Source organism: Oxyura jamaicensis, chromosome 6 (assembly GCF_011077185.1).
Source record: "Oxyura jamaicensis isolate SHBP4307 breed ruddy duck chromosome 6, BPBGC_Ojam_1.0, whole genome shotgun sequence".
In the NCBI taxonomy this organism is placed as follows: Eukaryota; Metazoa; Chordata; class Aves; order Anseriformes; family Anatidae; genus Oxyura; species Oxyura jamaicensis.
The window spans coordinates 35,594,683-35,620,199 of NC_048898.1; positions in this window are offsets into that span (position 1 = coordinate 35,594,683).

The following is a 25,517-nucleotide window of genomic DNA, read 5'->3' on the forward strand; positions in this document are numbered from 1 at the left end:
GGGCCAGCCCCAAACCCTGTCCTCCTATCGCGACTGATGACAGGTGACATCTTAATGGTACATCAAATGATAAAGTTCACTGGCCAACATAGCCTGCTGTAAAGTCTGGGCGTTCCTCTGTCAGTGAGCATACGTCCTGCTGCGCGCTGTTCCTGGTTTGACTGCCGTGCTGCACAACACGTGGAAACAGCTGCTGGGGGGCGAACAGAAACATGCCCTGTGCCCGTGTAATTGGCTGCTGCCTTGTTACGGAGTGCAGTAAATTGAAGGGGGGGTTGCAGCAGGACCAAGGGAGCTGGGGTAGCCCCTTTCCCTGACATGATCCTGAAATCAGATCCCTAACGCTTCTGGGTCTGGTTCTGACAACACGGTGCAAGTCTACCTTTTGTTAATAAAAGTAGTCCCAGGCTCTGGTCTTGATAGCTAAATCATGCATAAATATTCACAGTATTAGGGCTTTATTGTTCTTGGACGTTCCCTCTGAAATATATATATGGTCAGACCAATAACAGAATCCTGCTGAGATGCCTGATGTGCTTTCAGTTCGTGCATGCACAGAAAGGCACGGCGTTTGCAGCATGCAGCTCGGTTATATTCCAGCCTCTGATGGTTGGGAAATACCACTGGCATAGCAAAACCTGAGTCTGTCTGCAGCGCTCACGCTTAAACCATCAGAAATAATCATCTCCAGACGAGGGGTGGTTTATTAGTGGTCTGTAAACATGCAAGCGTTTCTCTTCCAAACGGTTCTCGTGTGATGTGTGCCGTGCGACAGGGAGCCCTGGGCTGCTTTTACCGCTCTGCACCGAGGTTTGATCTTGGGGCTCCCTCCCAGCACCGTGTGCGCTCCGGACTGAGTCATTGTTGAGGTTAAATAGATGGCAGAACTGAAGGGTGTAGGACAAGCAGGAGCTGGGAGCCCATCTGGTGGGTGGCACAGGGGGTGAGAAGTGAGCAGGCGGGGGGGCGACTCGCCAAGATGATGAAAACAGGCATATGCTTGTTTGGTCTCTATGAGGCATATAGAGAATCCAAGGATCCCTTATTTTCTGCTTCTATTTTTTTTTTTTTTTTCTCTTTAGATGTTGAGGTTTCATCTGTCCAGGAACTCAGCGCAGAAAACTATAAATAATTATGACGGGAAGAAAGCTGAGCAATTGAAAGCAGAAGAGATTTATAGTCGAATTGTTTAAGCACTCTGCTTTTTGTTAGCACCTATTATACTTCAGTGCCATGAAAGCATGTGGGAGAAGTGAGCAGTTGGTGCAAGATTTGACAGCCCTGAAAGCGCCGTTCAGAAATAACCTAACATTTCGATGTGTGCTCCGTCTCCTTCCAGGGACAGGAGGGGGTGACAAGCCATGATTCCCAATACTCTCATTCCAACAGTCAGAAGGTGAAGTAGGCTTTGCCATCTCATTTTGCCTCTGGAGTTTGTGCTCTTTGGCAGTGGGCCAGCGATTTCTGTGCCTGGGCTGCTTGCTGGCAGGGGGACGTGCCAGGGCGCTGGGTACAGCCAGAGGGTCTGCAGGGCGCAGCTGGGGGCAGGCAGAGGCTGCGAGGGGCTGCGAGGGGTGGTGTGGGGGGGCTGCGAGGGGCAGGCAGGGGCTGTGAGGGGCAGCGCAGGGGGGCTGCGAGCAGAGGAGCCACCCTGCAGGCACGGGGCAGAGGATGCCGCTCGCCGGCTCCACGTCCTTGCTCCGCAGCAGCGGCCCTGGGAGGCACCCGCAGCTGCTTTCCTTGTACCCTCGATGCGCACCACAGACCTGGCTACAGCTAGGAAACGAGCACAGGGAAAGCAAGTATTTACTTCTTAGAAATGGAGTAAAAAGCACAGAGCAAGGCATGGGCCTGAGAGAGTCCCCAAACTTGTGCCTCGGGATATGCCCGATACGGTTAATGCCCCATAAGGAAGATGAGCACAAAGCGCAGGCACCTGAGAGCACTGCGAGTTCTCATCTGCCTTGGGAATTTAAAGCTTTTGTTCTTGGTAGAGTAATTGAAATGGAGGGTTTGGAGAGACCTTGTTAATACAATGCATAGCTGACATATATGGCTTGAAAACTTACCCAGGAGAAAATCTGCAGTGCAACGGGCATTTAAAGCAGATGCTAATGCTTTACCATTGCTGAAGTCCTGAACTAATGCATAATTGGTCCATCTAAAAATATTGGTAGCATCTGACTGCCATCAGATGACTCGGCTGACTCAGAGGAGGCAGGGGGGCAGCCTTTAACATCACAGTGTTGTTCCCCAGAGCACATCAACTCTAGTAGCAAACTGAGAGCAAGCCTCCAAGGCCCTCTCTCCATCGGAGCAGCTGCAGAAGGCTTTCTCCCCCCCGCCTAGGCAGGTGAGCCGGGGCAGCAGCAGCTCTGTGCACGCTCCATGGTGTCCCCGTCCCCGGGTCACACTGCAGGGCTGGTGATGGTGCCTGGTGCTCGTGTGAACGGCCCTGTTCCAGCTTCCTGATGTCCCGAGGGACGCTGCAGCTTCCAGGGTGAAGCTGGGCTCTTTCTGTTTCTTTGTTCACCTGAGGGCATCTCTGAAGTGAGAGTGAGCTGCTGCAGAAACTGGTGTGTGTGTGTGTGTGTGTGTGTGTTGGGGGGTGGGGTGTTGAACCAAAAATCTAAAGCTTTGAGGGAAGCTTAGCAGTGATGTTTTCCATGGCTGGTTTCTTTTTCCCGCAGATGTGAGCTCCCTCGGTCAGATGCTTGTTCATGGAGTTTCATGGTTATTTTTCCCCCAGTTCTGTGTGTGTGTGTATGTGATACACCTGTGGTATTTAAGTACCACATCCAGCGGGTAGAACTTCCAACGCGCCTTCTCAATCCTTCCTAATGAGCACTTTGAAACAAGAGGACATGGTTCGTTTGCTGGTGTCACCTGGTGGTCGGGGCTCTGGGCATGGAGCAGATGCTGGGATATTCGGGGGACAGCAACAGCTTTTAGCTCCATGCTGCCTTCCAATGCATCCCCATGCCCCAGCTCCCCGTGCAGAATGGAAATGCCATGGGAGAGGGAGGCCTCTGGGCATCGTCCCCTCCCACCGCAGGGAGATGCTCGGCACTGCCAGTTCTGAGCTTGCTGTGGGTACTGTCCACAGCAGGTGAGCTCGAAGCAGGCTCTGCTGTGACAGCACACACGTCACCGTGGGCAAGCTGCGCAGCAGCAGCCAGGCTGCGGGCACTGGTGTGTGCACAGCCGAGGGGCTGTAGGGGGACACACTGGGCACCGACTGCCCCCACCAGGGCCTGCCCTGGTCACCGCGGGACCCTGAAGCCTGCGCTGCTGGGCACTGCTGGGCATTGCCCCAGAGAAGGAGATGGGGTTAGAAATGGCATCTCTGGGGCTGCAAGGTAAATGCCAGCTCTGGAAACTGCTTCCAGAACGAGGACTGCTTTGGGTGCTAACACAGCCTGAGTTCAAAGGCTGTCGTGGGAAAAGTGCTCCTGATGCGCTCGGGGTGAGCACCGCCTGTGGCAGCAGACAAAATGATTGTCCTGCCTTCCCATAAGCAGACAAAACAAGCTCTGCCATCCAGAGCAGCGATTAACATTTTGTTGTTTTTCACTCTACCTTAGGCTCGTGCTCAAGAACCAGGCCCTCAGGGAAAAGCTTCCCCTGGTGCCTGCGGAGGTGAGCTCTGACCCTGTCCCCATGTCCCCACCTCTGCCCCTGCGGCTGGACAGGACGCGGTTATGCTCCCAGCCCTGCGCTTGTGTTATCTGGCAGCAGCTGGCCGTATCAGTCAAGTAAGTGCTTGGCAGCTGCCAGGAGGGCTGCCAGGAGGTGGAAAATACTCTGTCATCAGCTCCCCAGAAGACCTCCTGCCTGCTGGCTGCCGAGCAGGGATGGAGGTGCTCCATTGGGCAGCGTGGTCCTACAGCCCTGTCCCCATCCCCTCCGGCCCCAGCCACAATGCTGCTGGGAGCTGCCACACTGGGGAGAGATGGGGGGTCCCCGGGCACCCCTGGGTGCTGGCAGCCACCCCTGGGGCCTGTCCTGTCCTGGCTTTGCTCCCATTTCCTGAGCCCGCCTGCGCAGCGGGGAGCAGCACTGGGTGCCTGCCTGGACACAGCCCCAGCCCGCGGGACCCGCCAGGGCACGGCCCCGGGGCACACGGCTTTGCCCGTGCCTCTGCATAATGGGCAGCTTGAAAACATTTTTATTTTCTGTGTGGGTTCTGCAACCACTCAAAGAAATGCTTGTCTTGAAATAGTCTGTGGGAACTTGGGAAAGGAAAGTGGCTACCTTTATTTGTTTGTTTATTTATAGATAAGGTTTATTTGTGTCTTGGTTATCCTATGCCATAACCCACCTTGTTTGTTGCAGTTCTCTGTCAGATGTTATATTTAGCTATGGGTATGTGGTGGCCAAATACACTGTGGTTTTTATTTTCAGTGGTAGCAACAACTATTCCTAAACACTACATATTTGTGGACACATATAGTGAGTATTGAAAGCCTGGGGAGAAAATTGCAGATCTTGTTTTTTACAAGATAGTTTCCAGGTATGTCTTGATTAAAGCACACGGATTTGCAATTAAAGTTTCTCTTGAAGCCTGAAATTAAATTTTAAATGTCTCAGCTGTTGGAGTGTGATGTGACCTATAGCTCTAACAAAAATACTGCTGTTTAAAGGACGTAGTTTCAAAGGACATCAAAAGAAAGATTTTCTAGCAAGAACAGCCAGAGTAGCCAACACAGCCAGCAGCACAGGGACTGTGAGGCTACAGTATTTGCTCCCATTATGATTAATTTTTGCTAATGGCAATACGTGTAAACAAAACATAAAAGGCACCAGGTCCATGCACTACAAACACACGCAATCACTCCCACCACGCTCAGCCACATACGTGTTTGTGTGGGCTTAGAGTGAGAGCATCTTAGTGCCAAGGTACAAAAACATAGGTACGGTTTCAGAACAATGCAAAAAGAATGGAAAGTTAGTAGTTTTGAGCCCTGACCCTGCTCCCCAAATGCGGTGCCCTGGCTGTGTTACAGCGGTCATGGACGGCACGTGCGCCGCAGAGGATTTCCCTGAACCTTCCCCAGATGTTGCCCCTGTGCCCCTCCTGCGCGCTTGCCGAGCATGGCAGGGCAGCAGACGTGCTTGCCAAGGGGCTGCAGATGAGGCTCGTTACTGCTGTCCCTTGCTACGTGGCAACATTTTAGGCTTTTCCTTTCTGCCTTCTTTTCCAGAGCGCAGGATTGCATCGCTGCTCAAGGCTCTCGGCAGAGGTTGGTGACAGGTCTGGTTTTAGGGAAGCTGCCAGGTCTGTGGCCTCCTGCTGCTGCCTTGTGTCTCATTTCTGTCACCGTGGCATTGCTCTGCACAGGCCGGAGCTCACCTGACTTATCGTGACCATCGGACTCATGATTTTTTGCATAGTCTGTGCTCAAAACTCAGCCCCATGCACTGCTGTGCTCACTTGCAGTTGGAGCATTCAGCAGCATTTGTGGTGTGGTTGTTGTTGCTTGTTTTTGTGTGTGTGTGTTTTCTTTGTGTGTGTGTTTGTTTTTTTCCTAAAGGACTTGTGTCATCAGATGTTGGCCGATGACAGATCTCAAGGACAGGTTTTATTACTGTGCTGTAAGTGCAATGCAGACAAAGAATGAACCTTGTTTCAGTGAAGTCAGCAAGCCCATGCTCTGCCAGCTAGGGAGTCAATTATACTAAAGCTGCCTTTTATATTTTTCTTGTACATGATATTACCACTGAAGAAGATTAAACATAACAGAGGTGAATTTCTCATATTTCTGAATGTGTTTGAAACTCCAGCTTTCACTGCAGAGATAAAATGAACAGAATTTTCCACCTGGCTGGTGGTCTTGATAGTTATTTTTATTCACATATTCTGCATTAGGTGAGGAAAATATAACTATATATGGCATATTGATCTTTTTCCTTAGTGGTCTATTGATTTCCAAGTACAAATCAATTGAATTAAAAGATCAAAGCAAGCTAAGACAGTATAACATGTTTTTAAGTTGATTTTCAAATCATTCTTTGAGTCACACTGAAATCCATGTAATTTTTCAAGGTTTTGAGTTACTCTTCATTCTCAGTTAAACCCAATGGTTAAAATTCAACACTTCTTCAGTGATCCAGTAGTAATAATAATAATTAACCAAAGTATTTTTCAAGACGCCAAGTACAAATTGGAAGGTCAGTACATGCAGAACCAATAAATGACATGTTCTCACCGAGTATTGTATCTCTCTGGAATTCACTTATGCAGAAGATTTAAACAAATAGTTTGGCTGGAATAAAAAGAAAACCTTTGGCTGGATCATTTTGTGCCCATTTATAACATCTGTGGCTGTGCAGGCCCCGGCCAGTTCTACACAGCTCATCGGGTGTCCTGCTTCGGGATGCAGGCGGTCAGCGGGACGCGCTGCGCCTGACCCAGTGCCCTCCCCGGGGCAGGGAGCAGGCTCCGGGCAGCATCACGGCCACTGCTGGCTCGTGCTCTGCCGGCTGCCCCGCTGGCGTGTGACCTGGCACCCCGGCCACAAGGGGATGCGGGCTCCCAGGCTGTGTGGACACGAATGCACAGTGCCCCGGGGCACAGGGCAGCTGTGCCCACCGCAGTGCTGCCGGCTTCTCCCGCACAGGCATGGCCGCAGAGCATGGCCCCGGCAGCCCCTGCCTTCCTCTGGGACAGGGACGGGGACGGCGCTGGGGACGGGGCTGGGGACAGGGCTGGGGACGCTCCCTGCGGGATGCCCAGCACAGCTATGGGTGCGGGAAGCTGTGCACGAGCAGCTATCTTCTTATCCAGCCACAAAGCGGCCTGGCCAGAGTGCCTCGTGCTTGCAGCTGCTTATCAAAACACATGCCAGAAGTGCAATTAAACTGTCCTTGCAATGCTATGCATGAGCGGCTCCTTGTGTGCCTGGAGGAGTGCAGCTCCTGCCGAACAAAGTGGAAGACTGATTAGCATCGTATTCTTCACACGTATTTCAACTGGAATAGGAAAAGGTGAACATTTACTTCATGCAGAGCAAGCACGTTTTTATCCAGGCTAGTTGCTGTAATTTCCCCTTTTTATCTTAATTGCTGGCCCCAGAGCTCGTATATTATCAGCTAGGAGGTGAACTTAAACACTGAAAGAGAAGGAAATGGTAATAATAATAATAAACTATTAACAAAGCTAAGAATCTGGAAATGCTAACTATCTTTTGCTGTCTGCAAAGTGTAAAACAGATATTTTGACCAAAGAAGCTGAACTGGAGCTCATTGTTTTGTTTTGTTTTGTTTTGTTTTGTTTTTTTCTCTGAGATATATGTGATTAGGGTGTTTTGGAAAAAAGGGGCAGGGGCATGCGGGGAGACGCAGCCGAACCTCGGTGGTGGCCTGGGTTGATGGACAGGGGAATAGGTGGTGCACTGCCTTCACGGGTTAAAAGAGAAAAAGGAAAAATAAAAAGGCTCTGTTGTTCCTGGTATGCTCACCTCTGGCTGAGGTCTGCTGCGGGGTGCAATCCTTCCTCTCTTCTGCCCCACTTCTGTCCCGGCTGCTGCTGCGCTGGGCTCTCTTGGTTTTATTTACTCGGGAAGTAGCTCAAGTCTAAATGATACTTTCCTGACACAGAATGTTGTATTTTTAGCGAAGTTGCCAGTTTTTGCATCAAAAACAGAATGAATTTGCTTTCTATTTTGTCCATAGCCTATCCTGTTCCCTGTGCTGCCTCAGAAATTGCAGCTGGTATGTAGGAAATTACAGCTTTGCGTGTCCAAAACTTGGTGGCACATTGAAGCTACCTTTCGGAAAAGTAAGCTGAGGTGGAACAGCCCAGATGTGCGTTTCTAGTCTTTGGTACTGCTGCTTTTCTTCTAACTAACCGAGTCTGGAAATGCAGTGCTGCTGCGACGGGCCGGAGCAGGCAGCGGGAGCTCTGCCCAGGCCAGGGCAGAAGGGGCTGGAGGCGGAGGTGCGGAGGCAGGACAGGCTTCTTGGCATGGCTTGGTCACTGCGCCAGCCGTCGCTGCTGACAGCAGTGGTGCAGAGCAGGCTGCTTTACAGGGTATCGCGCACCCTGCCAGTTCTTTGGCTTCCCTTGTTTTAGCACCACATGGTCATGGTCCCGTATAATGGGCAAGAGACACCCGGGGACACCTGGGACGGCTCCAGCTCATGTACTGCCTGGAGGCATTTTGGTAAATAGGAGGGTGGGAATTCAGTAGCTCCTTGGGTGGCTGGCGTCCAGGGCAGCCCTGCCCTAACTGTCAGGCTAAAGCAAACACAACTAAAATTATACTGCCATCTGCACGCTTCGTTGCTTAGAACTGTGTGACGTCTCCAAAACACTGCAATTGTTGCCGATTAGGGCGAACATCATGAAACTTCCTAAATTAAACACACATCAGGCTTCAAACTTTGAAGTGCTCCGCATGCCCCCAGACAGGAGTCTTGGTCTGTGCCGCTGGGGGCTCAGTGACTGCGGGACGGCAAAATTGAAACCTGCATCAGGGCTGCCCCAACTCCCTGCCCCAAACCCCGGCCCCGGCCCCAGCCTCGCCAAAACACGGGGAGCTGCGGCTCGTCCTGGGCACCCAGGTTCGTGCCGGGAGCGTCCCTCCTGGCTTCCCACTCATGGCATTTCTTGTGTAATTGTCTTCTTAGCAACCCTTCGCTGTTAATGGTTTTTCTTGTGAGTCACTCTGTAATGTGTAATTTATACATCTGTATTTAGTGTTTGGAATAGGCGTTTGGTGTAGCAAGCATGACAAAGAAAGTTTAGGATTTTTGTAGCAATCAGTCTTAAAAAGCAACATTAAAGCAACAGAGATGATATTGCTGTAAAATAAGCTGAAGAAGTGCCATCTTTTTGTAAATAACTATGCAGTGCCATGGAGGTGAGCTTCCGCGCACGCTCACCGCCACACACGGAGCCCAGAACGGGAGGGAGCTGGGGGGTTCCTACTGCAGGTACCTCTCCATCTTCTGCTTAACACGCACGTGAAAGATGAACATCATCTGAGTGCCACTGATGAAAGCCTAAGGGCCCGCCCTGGCTGGCATTTAGCGAGATGGTTTTCACTCCCTGGCGGCGCCGGGGGCACTCTGTCCTGACACGGGTGCAGTGGGCACTGCTGGTCTCTGTGGTGGGCGCCCACCGCAGGGATGGAGCGTGCCTCCAGGCCCCCCAAATCCCAGCCGGTGACTTCAGCTCATTGCTTTGGTAACAGTCACACTACTCCCCACCGTCTTCCAAAACATGTTTGTACTGTTTGTTTTCTCTATAACACTATCAAGAAAGAGCAGATCATGGTGGTACCTTCAAGTTCACCACGTTTTTAGACTTCAGCTCAGGTCAGTGACTGCCCTTCCGAGAGCTCCCTTGTAGGCACTGCAGTGGCCCTAATTTAATCTTCTAAAATTGGCATCATAAATGAAGAAGTAAATTTTATGTCCCCACAACCCTGGCTGGAAGTGACGGTGCTGCCATCAGCTGCAGTGCAGGGCATGGTCACTCCGGTCACTCACGGCCACGTGCCAGGGATGCCACGGGCACAACGGCGGCCGTGCCCACCACGCACACTGCCTGCTGGTGCTGGAAGGTGCTGGTGGCAGCTGCAGGGACTGCCCCCCCTGTATCCACCCACGGGTGCTGTGCCCACCCCTGCGGAGCAGCCACGGGACAGAGCCCACGGCAGTGTGGGGCTGAGGCTGGCGGCGGAGCCTGGGGGCAACGGTGCAAAGCAGCATGGTGCAGGAGGAGAAATAAGCAACTGGGCACAGGGGAAGTGGCTTGGGATGGATTTTGGGAACAGGCAAGAGCAATCTTCAGTCAGCATTCACACTGTGCTGAGGTTCCTCACCTCCCGCTGTGGCTGTCCACAGTCACCTTGCAACAATAAAAGCTGGCACGGACTGGGGCTGGCCAGAACTGCCAGGAGAAAAGTCCAGTTTCAAACTCCATCTTCAATTGATGGGTGCTGCGGGCTTTTGCACAAGGTGAAAATGTGTCCCGCAAGCTTTCAGATTGTACCAGCCCCTGCAGCAGCCCAGGAGCTGTTACCCACTCTGCCAGATCCCTGCAGCCTGCCAAAGCAAATACAAAGGGAAAGCTGAGCTGCTGGAGGGGCTGGAGGCTGCAGCGTGGCAGGCGGGGGCACGGCGCTCACAGGCCAGAGAAGTGCTGCTGAAAGCCAAAGGGATTTTGAGATGGCGCTTGCTGAGTGTCTTGACGAACTGTAGCTACACGGGTCTTGAGACGGCAAATGCGGGAGCAAATCTGGAGAGATCACCTTGCTGTGAGCTCAGCCTGTGTTTGGAGGAGGCCCTGACCCACAGCTCCTGGAGCAGTCGCTGCTGTCCCGTGGAGCAGCCCCTGCCCCACGCGAGGCGCCCGGCCACAGGGCTCAGGCTGGGGCATCGCCAGGTGATGGCAACCCACAGAAGGCCCCGTGCCAACGCCAGAGTGGGCAGGAGCTGCCTCACCGACAGCCCAGGTATTCAAGAAGCCGTAGTTTTTCAAGTGGATTGGTTAAGATCTAAGTGTAGGAAAAACTACAGAAAGCTCCATGGAAAATGGGCTCGTTCTGACCTCTAGAAAATGGAGCCAGATTGGATGCTCTTTACTGCTTTGTGCCATCACCAGCTGGGGAATGAGAAGCCTTAGTGCAGTTCCAGCTTCCTCGCTGGCTCCTTTGCAGATTTAATAAAGTAAATGAATTGCTTGGCTTTATTTCTTCTGTCCTCGGATAGGCCTGAGGACTTTTTTTTGTCTTTCCTGTAGCTATGATGAGAGCTTTAGTTGGTGTGAAAATTCAGGTTTGGAATACATCCGAAACCTTCTGGCAGTTCCCAGAGTCACAGTATATTTAAGCAAAATTTATTGGATAATTGTGGAAAGGCCCCACAGCAAGGAGCTGGACTACTATTTCCATAGCAAGACGCAGATGTTAGCGGGGACAGATTTGTATGCAGATTTATTTAACACACATTTTTTGCCGTTATTAATACAATTAACTTGAGGCTTCCACTGGAGATGCATCTGGCGGAAATTCTGCAGACTAGTTCTCATGTATAATGATGTGTTCCTGCTGGGCTAAACTTGGACTTCTTTGGACTTAGTCCGAAAAAATTTCACAGCCCATGTAGAAACTGCAGGATTGACTTAGTGCTTGGGACATCTCATCTAAGCGTTTGCTATGGACTCTTCACTTGTTCGTTGTTTCTTCCTGACTTCCTTCCTCTTCTTTCAATCAATAAAGTACAATACTTTGAACAACAAAAAGATGTTCCAATTCATCTTATTGATGTTCTTATTTATAGGTCCAGAGAACAAGATGACTGCATGGAAGGGCCCCAAAGCTCCATTTCTTTGCAATAAAAATAGATTTTAGGGAACACGCTCTTTAAAGTTGTTTTTCAGAGCTATAAAAAGAATATGGAAATGTTTCCCTTTGGTATGGCTACATCCTTTCCACTAAATAAGTGATTTCCTTTTTAGCTTTGCTGATTAGGAAGTTCTCTTCTGGAGGGTTCTGCTTTGATGCTTCTGGAAAAAGAAAAATTAGCAAATCTACAGGAAAGAATTAAGCTGGCATTGTTCCCCGTGTCTAAAATGTAGGGATTAACCCTCTGATTTGATTTAGGCGCGTTTCAAACAGGCTAAGAAAATGTGAACACAGAAGCTTATCTTCGCTTACAACCGTGTTACCTGCGAGGAGTTCCCAAAGAATTGACTAAAGCTGTGGAAATCATGTGTGAGCGCTGCCGGCAGGGCTCTCACAGCTCCGGGCAGCATCACTCAGCGCTGTGCCTGCCCGGCTGCTGCCTGGGCAGGGGGTGCACAGCAGGACCCCCCCCGCCGGCCCTAGCCCCGCACCGCCCCAGCCCCTGCTGGCGTGGGGTGGCCCTGAAGGGCTGGAGGCTGGGGTGCTGCCTGGGGCTGCCTGGGGCTGTGCAGCTCCGTGTGGGGCTGCCTGGGGCTGTGTGGGGCTGTGCAGCTCAGCGTGGGGCTGCCTGGGGCTGTGTGGGGCTGTGCAGCTCCGTGTGGGGCTGCCTGGGTCCATGCTCCCTCGTGGATCCCTTGCCTGGCAGACCCCGCTCTGCTGTGGCAGGCGGCCCCTTCCAGGCCTCTACAATGCACAGAACAACGTAACAAAAAGGCAGGCTGCCTTGCCAGAAGTCTGACAGCACAGGAGCTGAGGGAAATCCCTGTTTAAGACGCATTTGCTGTGTCTTTCTTCTCACTGCAAGGCTTGGGTGGATTAGTCCTACTTAATGTGTTAGGGTTTCTCAAAGTTAGTGTGACACAGATCTATGCTGTGTATATTTCTGAATAAATTCCTTTGTTCCTGCTAAAATCTGTCCGAATAGCACCCAAAGCATCCTCTCCCTAGCTCTTGCTGAAAGCAGGTTAAAGCCCGCCAGCCCCTCTGCGTCACACCGCAGCAATTCTCTGCAGGGTGGGGCAGGAAATGCTTTCTTGTCCCATTAAATTTTTAGAGCAGAAAAAAAATAATCCATTCAGCATTTGTGTGAAGCCCAGAAAAGCCTTGGCTGCACCCAGCCCCAGCAGCAAGAGCCCCGCTCGCTCCCAGCGGTGACTGCAGTGTCCTTGTCCCCGTCCCCGTCCCCGTCCCCATCCCTGTGCCAGCAGTGCGGGCACAGGGCTGGCGGGCAGGGCAGGAGCCAGCCAGCCTTCCTGGGCCCAGGCAAGGGCAGCGCGTTCAAGGTCTATGCCTTAGCTCTATTTTTCCATTTCCTTTCGTTCAGCAAAACCCTTTACCTTGTTTATCTCTGCTATAAATAGTTTCCTCTGTGTCTGCTTTCTCTCTTGCTGTGGTCAATAACACGCTGTGCTGGGGTTTGGGGTTTTTTATTTGTTTAACTGATTTTTTTTTGCCTATCGCTAGTGTCAGAGTGGAGTGCAAAAACAGATTAAACCAGGAGAGATTAAAGTGAGAGGAAAATAAATGGGTCTAAAAATAAACCCCGGGCTCCTGAGGCCCACGTGAGTCGGTTGCACACAGCGCAGCTCGGCTCCCTTCCAAGTAACGAGCCCCTCGATTTCTGGTGGCGATAGAAGCAACGTGCACGAATCATCTGAGGAAAGCGAAGCTTGGCTGTGTGCATGTGTGTGCCAAGCCCCCCGCCACACGCACACACCGGTGCTTTGCTGAGCGGATGCTCTTCTGTGGTCCTGCTCTGCTGGGAGCTGGGGGCTGGAGCTGGGGGCTGGGGTTGGCTGAGGGGTCCCACTGGGGCTCGCTGCCCTCGCAGCCCCCTGTCACCATCACCGTGTGCTGCTCATGGTGCCACCTCCAAACCCGGGGGCAGACAACGCCGGGGTGGGTGCAGACTCTTTCCCAGCTCTGCAGCAGCTCCCAGCCTCCCTGAGGCACCGGCAGGGCAGGGAGCCCTGCACCCCTGTGGCATGGGGATGCTGCCAGCCATCAGCTGCAGGACCAAAACCCCCAGGCTTTGGGGACTTCGCCAGTCACTGACAGTTCTGCAGTGACGAATTCAAAGCTTTTTTTAACCCCCTCTCATGTAAGAGATGTAAGCGAGATGCAGAACTCCTATCAGCAGGCTGGAGCCTGTAAGAAACCCAGGTGTCGTGGCTTTCATGGTTTCTGTTCCGCCTTTTCTTCCTTCCTGGCCAGGGACACCTGGGCTCAGGCAGCGGCTTGTGCTGGGGATGCTGCTGCAGGAGCCCTGCCCTGCAAAGGCCCAGGGAGAGCACGCTGTGCTGCCAGGGTCGTCCGAGGGATTTTTGGGGCAAGTGCTGTGGCAAAAACAGCCGCTCGGGGTCATTGTGCAAGACAAGGAGGAAGTGGAAAATCACAGATCAAGGGAGACTGAACCTGGTTTCCAAATAGGAAGGTCGTGCCTGGATAAAGCAGAGGAATTTCAGCTGATACTGGGCTCTGCGTGGTGACAGCAGCGTGGGGCGCGGCGACGGGCCCAGCGGGACTCGTGCCAGCTCCTACCGACGGCACTGGCAGGACGTGAGGTGTGGAGTAATGGAAAATGTGGAAAGCTGGCACGCTGGCTTGAAAACCAGCTAAACAAGAAATGGTCCTGTGCTTCTGAAGGTGTTTAAACGAGACACGTCAGTTATGCGTGGCTGGCGCATAAGAGGATTACTGGGTTACAGAAGAAGACTTCTTTGTCTGGAAAAATTGCTAGCTGATAATGGAGATATTCCCCTCCCCGCTCTGTTATGTAAACAGCCTTTGTATGTTTGCATTGCATCCTCTCCTATGAAAGCAGAGATGCATTTGCCGGGTGTTGGTGCTGCCAGCGCCGTACCCACCCTGCGGCCCCCCGCCGCCCCCCGCCGCCCCCGGCCCGGCGGCTGAGGCTCCGTGCTCGCCCCGCTGCCAGGGCGCTGCCTGCGCCTCCCAGCCCTGGACGTCCCTGCAGTGTGGCTGTGCCCCGGGAAGGTTCAACGTGCCCGTGCTATTGATTGCCTTCTGAGAGCCTGTGGCAGGAATTGCGTGTGTTGATGCAGCACGATAAAAGTGGTGCTTCAGTATGAACATTAATTCATCAGTTCGATCAAAATTTACTGCCCAGTGAGTCCATCGGGGTGGTGGCAGCTGTGAGGAGGTGTTTGGGACTGAAAGCCTGGCTCCTCTCCCTCCGAAGACCTGGCAGCTGAGTGCGTCCCGTCTTTTCTCTGGGTGCTGGGTGCCCAAACAGCTCCCCAGCCGCCGAGCTGCAGCGGGCTCCTGGCCGAGGGTGGAACGGCGGCAGGGCTCGGCCGGCTGCATCGCCCTCTGAAACGGGGGCAGAGGCTCAGGGAGCGGGGGTCAGGCCCTGCACCCTGCTTGTAAACTCAGCCTGCCCCAGAAAGGTAGAAAACGTGAATCTTTCCTGAAAGTCAGAAAATGTTTAGTAACTTTAATGAATTTAGGATAACCTTTCAGCACCCTGTTTGCATGCCTGCTTTTGTTCTAAGGCTTTGACCCATGCTCACTGACCAGTGAGGTTTACCCCTAACTCAAGCAGGCTTGAAACTGATCTTTGGAAAATCTGAGCAAAGCAAGATGCAATTTTGACCCCAAATGTAAGTATATATGCATGTGGCTCCTTCTCTATCATTCATCTATGAGAAGGAGGAATACCTCCTTCCTCCTTCCTCCTTCACAGGGCCCCCACTACATGATTGGTTTGTATTTATAACGAGCCAAGAGTGCAGAGCAGTAGATACTCATGGAAGGGGGTACGGAAAGATGAGAAAATTGTCCCCGTGTGTCTGCTTTTCTGTCAGTCCCACGCCCTGTGCATACAGAACGTCAGTCAAACACTAACCGGGTGCACGCTGTTCAATAGAAGCAGGCAGTATTAAAAAATAAAAAAAATAACAATAATGGAAAAAAGAAGTTTGTGTGCGTGTATCCGTGTATGTGTGCAAATATTTACATATAACTTGCTATGGTTTTACAGAGAAATATATTATGAGAGCTTCTGGCCACGGTCAGTTTGCAGTTTCAAATACCCCTATTCAGAGACTTCAGGAAATAATTTATGGCTAATTTGTTGGCAGCAGAATGGGACTCCAGTTTGCCACAGGACTCTGGCCGCCAGGCCCTGCTCAGTAGATGTTGTGTTCCCCCGGCGATGCCCGCTGCAGCCGCGGACCCAGGGGACAGTGCTCGGGGGTGGGAGCGTCTGCACCCCTCACCCCTGCCCAGGGCACTGGTTTGCAGTGTCAAATAACCTTCAGAAACAAGGTACCACCTCTTATGCTGGTTTCTAGTATTTTGTTTCCAGCTACAGGTCCCTGGAAGCTTTCCATCAGGAGCAGGTGAAATCCTGTCTACAGGAACAGACCGGAGGTTTTGGTCACCTCTTGTGGATCCCAGGCTGTCGCAGTGAATCCAAAGCTGCGCTCCAGTAGCTACTCGTCCCTTGGGTAAAAAGTCCTCTATTATGTATGATCCCCACCGAGGGGAATCTTGTTCTGCTCCAGGTTCCCCCTTTCCAGATGCCGTTACTTCACCATACAAGAGCAGAAGAGCAAATACCAATTACTGAATTATGCTTCAGGAGAGACATTAGGGGACGTGGTTCCCGTCCTGCCTTTCAGGCTGAGGAATAATTGTTTTACCTAAGAGATACTCCCCAGGGATTCTATGCATTCCCATTAGCTGCAGTTGTAGGAAAATTACCGGCGTGACGGGGGCCCATTCCCCTGGCACTGTTGTAGGGCCGCCACGCACACGGAGCCCTGCCTGGGGAGCCCCCGCCGCCAGGGCTGTGAGGCAGCCCCCACCAGCTTGTGCCGCGAGAAGCACGGGCAGAACCCAGAGCTGTGCCACGCTGCAGGGCCAAGCGTCCTCTGGGGAGTTCATTACAGGAAACGTGCAGGCCGGGGCCAAGATACACAAATCAGGGTGAATCACAGTTGCTAAAAAGAGGTGAGTTTCGGTGTCCCCATGACTTCAGGAGAAGTGTGCTCAGGTGCTTGGTCCAGCAAATGCAAGTTTGGACCAGAGCTGAGTAGTTAAGGTTTACAAAAACTATTCTCTGTCATCTCCTTGAGAAGTCTCAGCTCCAGAATCCAAAGCATCCTTTGTATCAGAGGTGGGTGTTTATTGCCTTACATCAAGTCTCATGCCATGTTTTATTGTCAATCAAGGTGCTGTTTCACAAAGTGGATTTCCACACTGGAAAATGCAAATTTCATTTTTTGTGGAAGACAGCTAATGAATGCTCCTCAACACTTACCCTCGTTAATAGCTCTTTAATTCTCTAATGAATATGTATGAGTCGTTGCCTGAAAGCAATGAACCTTGGTGTGTACAGACTGATATTTCATATGGATTGTGTTTGAAATTAAAATAGCATTTATTTTTTTTTCTTCTCGGTGAAGAGTGCAGTGAAACAGCTGAGCAGAATGAGAATAGCAACATTTCCCCCCCCCCCCCCTTCCTTTATGGCAACTATTGAATTATTCAGACGCCCCTTGCCAGGAGAGGTGTATTTGGAGGGTGGTTGGCAGCATCAGCAGTGTTCACCTGTATCAGGGTCCGGCTGCACCCCTGGCCACGGCAGCGGTGGCCGCAAGGTGCCGTGCGTCCTGCTCGCGACCCGCCCGCCGCCTCCCGCTGCAGGAAGCGGTGCTGCCGCCGAGCCCTGCTCACCGTGGGGCAGACAGCACAACGAGGGGGCTGGCAACGGGGCCCATTCTTGGCCAGCTGGCCGTGATTTCCTGCACGGAGCTCATGTATTCTTGCAGCACCGTGCTGGTGGCTGGGTTGTATTCTCATCCTGTGTATGTCTAATGGACTGTGGCAATCTCCGTATTAGCTCTGTAGTCATACACCGTAATAGCTCTGATTCCTGTCCGCTTGCCTTTGTACATGTGTAGACTGCAAAGATGGTTTCTGAGCAAACAACACACAAACAAACAAACAAGTGCAGGGAAATATCACCTTTACTTATGTAGTGACATAGTAATTGGTGAGATAAAGCAGAGTATAATGCATCAATTCCTTGTGGTTGGTGCCATTTTCAGTGGCTTCCCCTTTCAGCCCGTGTGCCACAGGAAAGTGCCATTCAGAGGAGTTGGTCGCTAGTCCCTGCTGGGATGGAGACTGCTGTAACTCAGGGACCTGCGGTCCTGCCGGTGAAGCTGCAGTCCATACTGGGAGCACTGTTAGGAAGGCTTCTAGGGCTGCTTTCCTGCCAGGGAATCCCCTGAAGGGTTTGTCAAGCTTCAGATGTGCACAGCCCCTGTGCCCTGCACACCGCTCCCCTCATCCCTGTGCCCACAGCGCTGCGTGCAGCTGGCAGGTCGGTGTCCGAAGTGCCATGTTTCAAAGGTCTCTCGCCTGTGCCAGGCATTCGTGCAACATTTCCCACACACTTCTACATCCCCAAAGGTTCCTCTCCCATTTGAGCAAGCACTGGGAGGTTTCTTCAGCAAACCTTCACCTCTTTCCTTTGGAAAGTCTCGTGCTGGTATTCAAGGATAAACATAATGGTAGCATCCCAGACAATTTCCCTCCTTTAGTGGCTGTGAGCTGCAGAAATGGAAAACACAAATGCTCCCCTCTGGAGAGGACAGGAGCCCTGTGGACCACCTGGGTTGTCGTGGCTCCAGCCCTGGCGTGCAGACCCCAGAGCTGCCTGGGGGGGACAGGGGCTGCCCCAGCTCCCCCACGCCCCCAGAGCGGGTCTGGCCCAGGCACCCTGCGCAAAGGAGGTAGGTGTGGGTGGCCCGTTCTGGTCAGCACTGCGAACGTCATGCACCTCGTGCAGGTCTGTTTGTCTGGGCGCTTTTCCGCTTCCGTTCTTGTTTCTTCTGGGTTTGAGCATAAAGAGCAAATAGAGTGAGAAGAGAAATATCAAAGCCATTTAACGCTGTTTATTCAAGAGAAGCGAGGTGAGCTCACTTGGAGGAACGCTGCAACCAACTGGCTGTGCAAGCTGCTAACCAGTCGGGTGGGGAGAGCCAGCCCCTGCTTGCCCAGAGGCTGCCGGGCTGCTCGGGGCGCGGGGCAGCCCGGGGCCGCCAGCGTCGCCCAGCGCCCGGCACCCAGCCCGCTGCGCGCTCAACATCTCCAACCGTTTCCTTCTCAGTGAGCTCTGTCTGCTGTGCATCCTCCAGCAGACACAGAGAGGATGCTGGAGCAGAGTTCTGTTACCTGGTATTGTACAGAGTGGAAGAGGAGCTTATCTGAGGGGGTTATCGGCTTCCTTACTGTGACAACTTGTAAAAAAATAGTAACTTAAAACATTAGTAAATGCCAGAAGCTGCCATTGTGCTCCAGTGCTTTGTACCAGAGTATTCTGGAATATTCCACATGTGGAACACTTTATTCCAGAATATTTTTTCCCTCCAGGACATGGCAACATACCGATTTGTACGTGGAAAGCCACTGTTTGCAAACAAGTGCAGCGCGGCTTGTAGTCATGGCTGGTACTAATCTCCAGCTTTAGATGTTCATGATCAATACAAATTAAGTTCGCAATAGGAGTTGATTAAACAGGACACAGTCAGCGTTTGTGAGCATTCATCTGAATTTCAGATTGTGTTTACTGTGGTAGCATCCACCCCTATTTCCCTGCAATTTCCTTTTTCTGCACAGGCCTTCATGGAAGAGAGCTGTGAAATAGCTGTTCTTCAGGCACCAAGCAGCAAGAATGTCTCCTCCAGCCTGAAGTGTGCAGAGCAGACAATGGCACGGTCAGAATAGTGATTAGTCTGCTCGTTAATAACGCCCCCACAGCGCCCGTCATGCAGCTGATGCACTGCATTTATGACACAGCAGCTCCTGGGACGTGCAGCCGGCCGGCGCGGGCGGCACCGTGCTCCTGCGTCCCCTCCAGGTGCTGCAGCAGGTTGGTGAGCCCTCGCCGAGAGCAGAAACCATCCTCCTGGTGCCAAAAGGTCACTGCCTGCATTTATTGTATGTGCTTATTCCAGGGGAGGCCCGTTTCCCGTCCTGCAGAGTCAGGAGGATTTCCTTGTTGAAATGTCACCATAATAAACAGCTGCATAATATTTATTGTAGCTTTGCTGCATTTTTAACACTTGTATGGCTTTCTTGATTTCTAATGACTCAGGAAGTGACCCAAACTTCCCATTCTTTATCCATCCCAAAATATTCAAGTCTAGACAAAATTTGGAGTTCTAACAAGGCAATGGCCATCTTTTATGCTCTTGTTTTCTAATCCCTTAACTATCCGGGCTCTGTCAGAAATTACAAAATCTGTTCTTGCAAAAAAGTCTGCTGTAGTTACATCGTATTCAGCCTGGAAGTACTGTGGTACTCAGAAGCATTTTCTCTTGTGATCCTGGGAAATAGGAGCTGAGGTAATTTCAGTCAGGGAGGCATCTGGTGTAAATGTTCTGACTGTTACGGGCTGCGCCGCTGACTTCTGCAGACACGTTTCTGACCACGAGCTGCAAGTGCCACGGGCTGTCCCGCAGGGCACCCGCTGCTGGCATGTGGGGACGGGGCAGGGTGCCGTCCTTCTGTCCCCTGCAGCAGCGAGGCTGGGGAACTGCCCTGCCTCTGACCAGCTGGCGAGGGTGCTGACTGCAGCAGCAGTGGAAATTTGGGGCTGAAGGGAGGGCTCGTGCAGGGCCAGCATCAGTGCCCAGCCGCGGGCTGGGCTGCAGCAAGTAGCAGCGCTGAGGTTCGGCTGCCCAGGGGTCAGTCTCTTGCAGAGTCCTGCATGGGGCTGTGCTCACATTCGGGCAATAAAACATTGAGGCTGCATGGCAGGCTGCTCTGGTATATTGTTGTCCTCAGGTAAGAAGCATGGGAAGCATTAGCATGGCTGTCTCTGCAGGTATGGACGTGCAGGCCAGGCTGAAGTTACTTCCAGAACCCTGGCCGTATGTGCATTCTCATCACACTGCTTGTCTTTTTGTGCATGCTCAGGACTTGAGAAATAAGCTATGACATTTAGAAAAAAAAAAAAAAAAAAAAAAAAAAAAAAAAACAAGCAGAAATCAAAGAAGAGATTACTGTTAAAAAGGAGTGAGCAGAGACAGAGGAGCAGCTGTCAGGCTAGACAATGAATGCTGCACAAAGGAAAGGACAAATCTGCTGAAAATAATGCCCAGGAAGCTAAAGCTTCATGGCTGCTATATGGGACATGGTAGAATCGTGTTTACTGAAGCAAAGGAATAAGCTGTTTTGAAATGTCCAATATTTAAAATCAGAGGACAGAAATCCTATTTTGTTGAGCTATTTGAACGTGCTGCATTTACACGCCAGCAGCTGGTGTGGGCTGTCGTCGCCCTGTGCCCGCCTGTGTTAGCTGCAGTAACACTGTCAGGGTACGGGGGCAGCCGCGCCTCCCTGGCCAGCTACTGCTGAGGCATCACTGGTGCCAACTCATTTTGCAGAAAAAAAATAGGATATATTTTAAAAAATCTATTAAAAATGTGACTTTGGCAACTCGTTAGTTTTGCCAGGGCCTTGATGGCACTAATAATCCCTGACGTCCCTGCCCAGCCCCAGCTCTCCCCGCACAGCCCCTGCCCGCGGCCAGGACCCCATTTCAGCCCAGCCCAGTGATCCTGCAGGATGCCGGTCCCCAGGCACACCTAATGCCCACCGAGGTGTGAAGGACCCCGCTCGGTAACCTCCAGGTCACGGAGAGCTTTCTGCAAGGACCTGTTTACATCCAGTTTTCACCTGGTATGTTAAGCACGACCATGCCAAACTGGAAGTTTCGTAGTCTGTGTCCTGCCGCTCCCATCTGAGTATCTAAACGTGTCCGAGCTGGTTTGTCCTACGCCGTGAGTGTTTGCTGTTACCTGCACAAAGACAGGCAGATTCACTGGGGAGAATGAGTACTGGCTTTAGGATGTGCGACACCTGCGGGTGAGAGCACTGCTGAATCCGCGTCCCGCAGCTCTCTAAGTCTGTTCTAAACGCCTTCGGAAAACCAAACTGCAGGAGGTAACATTGCCAGAAGATTCTCCTTTTCCTACCATTGGGCTAACTCACAACAACAACAATAAAAAATATCAGATCTGAAAAATGAAAGGTGTAGGAATTGCATGTTCCACAGAACCCTACAAGAAAAATCTCCTTTTGCTTTCAGCGAGGAAGTGACGGAATCAAGTACCTTTTGTGAAGATTATAAGGGAGACCTTATGCAGCATGTTTCTGTTTCAAAAACAGCGAAGGCTTTCCAGAGATTCATCTCAGGGGAGTCCCAGTAATTGAGGCCACCTCTTAAAACAAGGCTCAGAGCTAGGTTATAAAGTGTGTGTGTGTTCTGTGATTTGGGTGAAATGCTTTAACCTGTGAGCTTTACTGTAGATGAATTTATAACATGGGGGAGACTTGTTACTGGATTTCCTCAGTCTGCCTTATTTATTAACATACTGAATCTCTGTATGAATGGCTGTACTGATTTCTGAAAATTACTTCATAAAACCAAAATTAGTTCCTAAAAATAGGAAAGCAAATAGGCAGGATACTGAGATCTGCACAGGTAGACTTCCATAGAGATGGTAGGCAGCTTTTGCAAATGAGTTTGTTACACTTTACTTTATGTTTCTGTATGTTCCTGTCACTATTTTTCCACCGAAAGACTGAATTTGCCAAATAAATATTTTTTTCCAACAATGCAGTTGTAATAGTTCCCCTTGTCACTGTTCAGTGTCAGATCTTATGAGGACAGCTGGATCCCTTTTGCATCCTGTCCTTTATTTTGTTAGCTTTCCCTCCTCTGCAGAACAAAAGCCCTTGGAAAATGTCGAAGAGCAGGCCTGCTGCGTGGCGGCTGGACACAGCACAGGACTCTGCAGATGGAAACAAGGGCAGAGGTCTGGCCTACCAAATGCAGGATGCTGAAGAAGAGGCAAGTGATCTGGAAAGCTTGTGTCCCGGGCATCGTGCCACCCTCGTGCCACTGGTGATGCATGGCTGTGAGCATCCCCTAGAGTGGATGAGCACAGCTCCATAGGGCATCCCTGGTTCTCATCTCCTTTGTGTCAGGCCAAAATGCCAAGTCCCAGATTCGCCCCCCAGCAGCTGATCCACCCTGCTGGGACCTGCCTGTTCTGCTCCCCTGGACTGTCCCTGTCTCCTGGGGAAGGGGGTAGGGAACAGCGAGGAGCCTGGCTCTAGGACTGTGCGTGGAGCCTAAAATGGCCCGGAGCTGTCCTGAGCAGTGCCCACAGCCGGGAAGCAGACTGGTGTTGCCTGCCCACTAGCAACACCTCATTGCCACCCCTGCACGTGGGACAGGCGCGGTGCGCACCCCGCAGCACCCCGCACCTCTGCTGCCCCTGCCGCCGCAGCAGCTGCCGCCAGCACCGCTTCCCCTACACAGCACGTATTGCAGCAACGCTTTGGCTAAGTGCTGCTGCACCATTCCTGCTAGAGAACAAATCAAAATGTGCTGACAAACTGGAGCACGCTGGATCAGAAGATTCTGGCCTGTTTCCCAGCCAGTGGCTGCGTGCCTCTGTGTGACTCCTGGAACCCAAATGTCCCCTGCTCAGCTCACAGCTCATGAACACCAGACATCATTTCCCCTTAGAACAGCGACAATACCTCTTTACTGAGAAATGCTGATAGTAACCATCGCTGGAATAAAAAAAAAAAAAAAAAAAAAAAAAACCTGAATTTCAGGGGTACCTTTCTAAAGCATGGCTTTGTGTTATGAGCACATAGTTCCTATTCTCACCAACGGTGAACTGCAGCTGCCCGTGTCCTGACCGTGGGTGAAGGTCTTCACATTATGGCCCTCAGGAGGATTTGGAGATGCTCTGGAGAAAAAATCAGTGAGCAGCTGTTGGCAAGTAAGGACTACCTGCTAGATTCTGTAAAGGGTATAAGGGAATGATACCAGGCTGTATTTTTACAGCAGTGCAAGGGACCAGTCTTCTTTATTGCATTTTCTGTTAGTACTCATTTTTTAAGAGATCAGAAATCATTGAACTGTGATAAAAGAAAGAAGCTAACTGTTACAGGATTTTCATCACTAGTAAAAAGATCTGTAGAGGAAGAAGTTCTCTTACTAAATTCTCTGCAGTATCTGTCATGCAGGGGGAAGGCAGGGTCAGCCCTCAGGATGAAAGCCCGGATCAAAATGTGCTGCCTCTGCATTTTGGCATAGTAGAATGCTAAATATATGAACTGTCACTCTATCGTGAAATGCATTACACACTTCTTCACTCCCATCAGCCTCTCCATCATTGTCACGATTTCCAAGGACTGACTTGGGTTAATAAGAGGGTCCCGATGCTGATGCAGGGAAACATCCTGGTTTTTTTTTTTCTTTCAGCCTGATCAGGGGTTTTCCAGCCTACCCTTGAGCTGGACCAGAACATGAAAAGGTGAATTAATGCTGCTTCTGCCCTTCCTTGGCACTAGAGCCAGGGGTGGCTGACCAGCCCCAGGTTTAATTCAGTGTGTCCTGCGGGTTTGAATCAAGGAAGTCAAGGTGCTGCCTGCTGAGATGGCCCTGCCAGGCTTGCAGAAAACCTGCCTAACTCCCCTCATCCCCAGCAGAGTGGGAAGCAGCAGGAGGCTGCCACAGAAGTACTGCCATTCCCACACGGAGTCCTCAGAGGTCCCTTAAATTCTGCCTTTGGTTCCCTGCCCGCACAGGGCAGTGCTTCCTGCGGGGCTGGGCTGTGCAGCACCGCGGGGGCCGGTGGCATGAGGACGAAGCTCTGAGGCTGGCGCTGTGCTCAGCAGCTCTGAGCACGCCTGGCTCCTCCCGTGGTGCCCATAAAACACCTTGAACCCACAGGCAGCAGCACTCCAACACGTAACGTGCCTGGCAAATGTGTTGGGCCACGAGCCAACACAGGGGCACTGATCTAATGGCAGTGCGGGTGGAAGGGGACGGCCCTGGGTCAGGAGAAACCCATCACTGCTTTTGGGCCTGACTTTGCCACTGCTGCGGTGCATAGCAATGAACTGAGTCCAAGCAGACAAAGCCAGAGTTAATTTCACTGCAGCCTGGTACCTCAATACGCTAATTATTAACCGTTATAAATCCTTTTTATGAGAATCCGAGTAGTAGCATCTCCTGTTCTGAAAACACACCAGAACAGCAAGGAGGCTCCAAACAGAAGTGCCAAGGAAGCAGTTTTAATTTCCTATTAGATTTCATACTATTCATTTACAAGAAAACTGCTTGCTGTGGGTATTAAGCAATTAAATTGCAGCTACAGACTGAAGTTTTCAGACGAGGTAACATTTTTCCCCAAACGGCTGCTCCGCACTGGGGGTGCAGCCTGTGCTGGCTGGTTTGGCTCGGTGCTGCGCTTGCAGAGTTGATGCGCACGTGCAGAGAGGAGCGCTCAGCCCCGATGCTGCTCATTTTGGTGCTGGAGACCAGTGCATTGGGTTTGCACCTGGGATGAGCGTGGTGCAGGCTGCTGGGGCCGGACGGGGCGGGGGTCGGGCAGGCCTCGTGTCCCGGAGGAGAGCAGCAGTGCCGGCCCGCACAGGGTCCCCCCACGTGCCGACAGCACCATGTCTGCAGCGAGGGACAGAGCTTCTTGAGGTGCACGTGGGGGTACTGTGCAACCTGAAATAACACCAGTAAGCTGGTGAAATCAGGGGGGAATCGGGCAGTGACAGAAATTTGGAGGAGCTTTTTCAAAAGGACTAAAAAGAAATTTTTTCATGGGTGGTGGACAGCATTAAGATTAGAGCTGTAACTGTTGCTCAAAAGCCCTGAAAAGTGTTGTTCTCTTACAGATAACCACAATGGATTCCAAACGAACAAGCTGGTTAAAAACCCAAGGTATTGTTAAAGATGTGCGTGTGCTTTGAGATTAAAACCCAGCATCTTCTAAAACACGACAGTAATTCATGCAGCAAACAGGGAAAACCGCCGCATGTTGCTTGGCTCGAGGCTGAAACCAAGAACAGGCACTGAGGCTCGTAAACCTTTCTCACGACTTGGCCAGGCTTCACAAACCCTGAAAAATACGGCCCTGGTGACAGGCCGGGGGCGAACGGAGCGCCGGGGGGGGGCCGCCCCGTGCCGAGCGCTCCGGCCGCCGGGGGCTGAGCTCGGCGCCGTGCGACGCCCTCTGCTGGCGG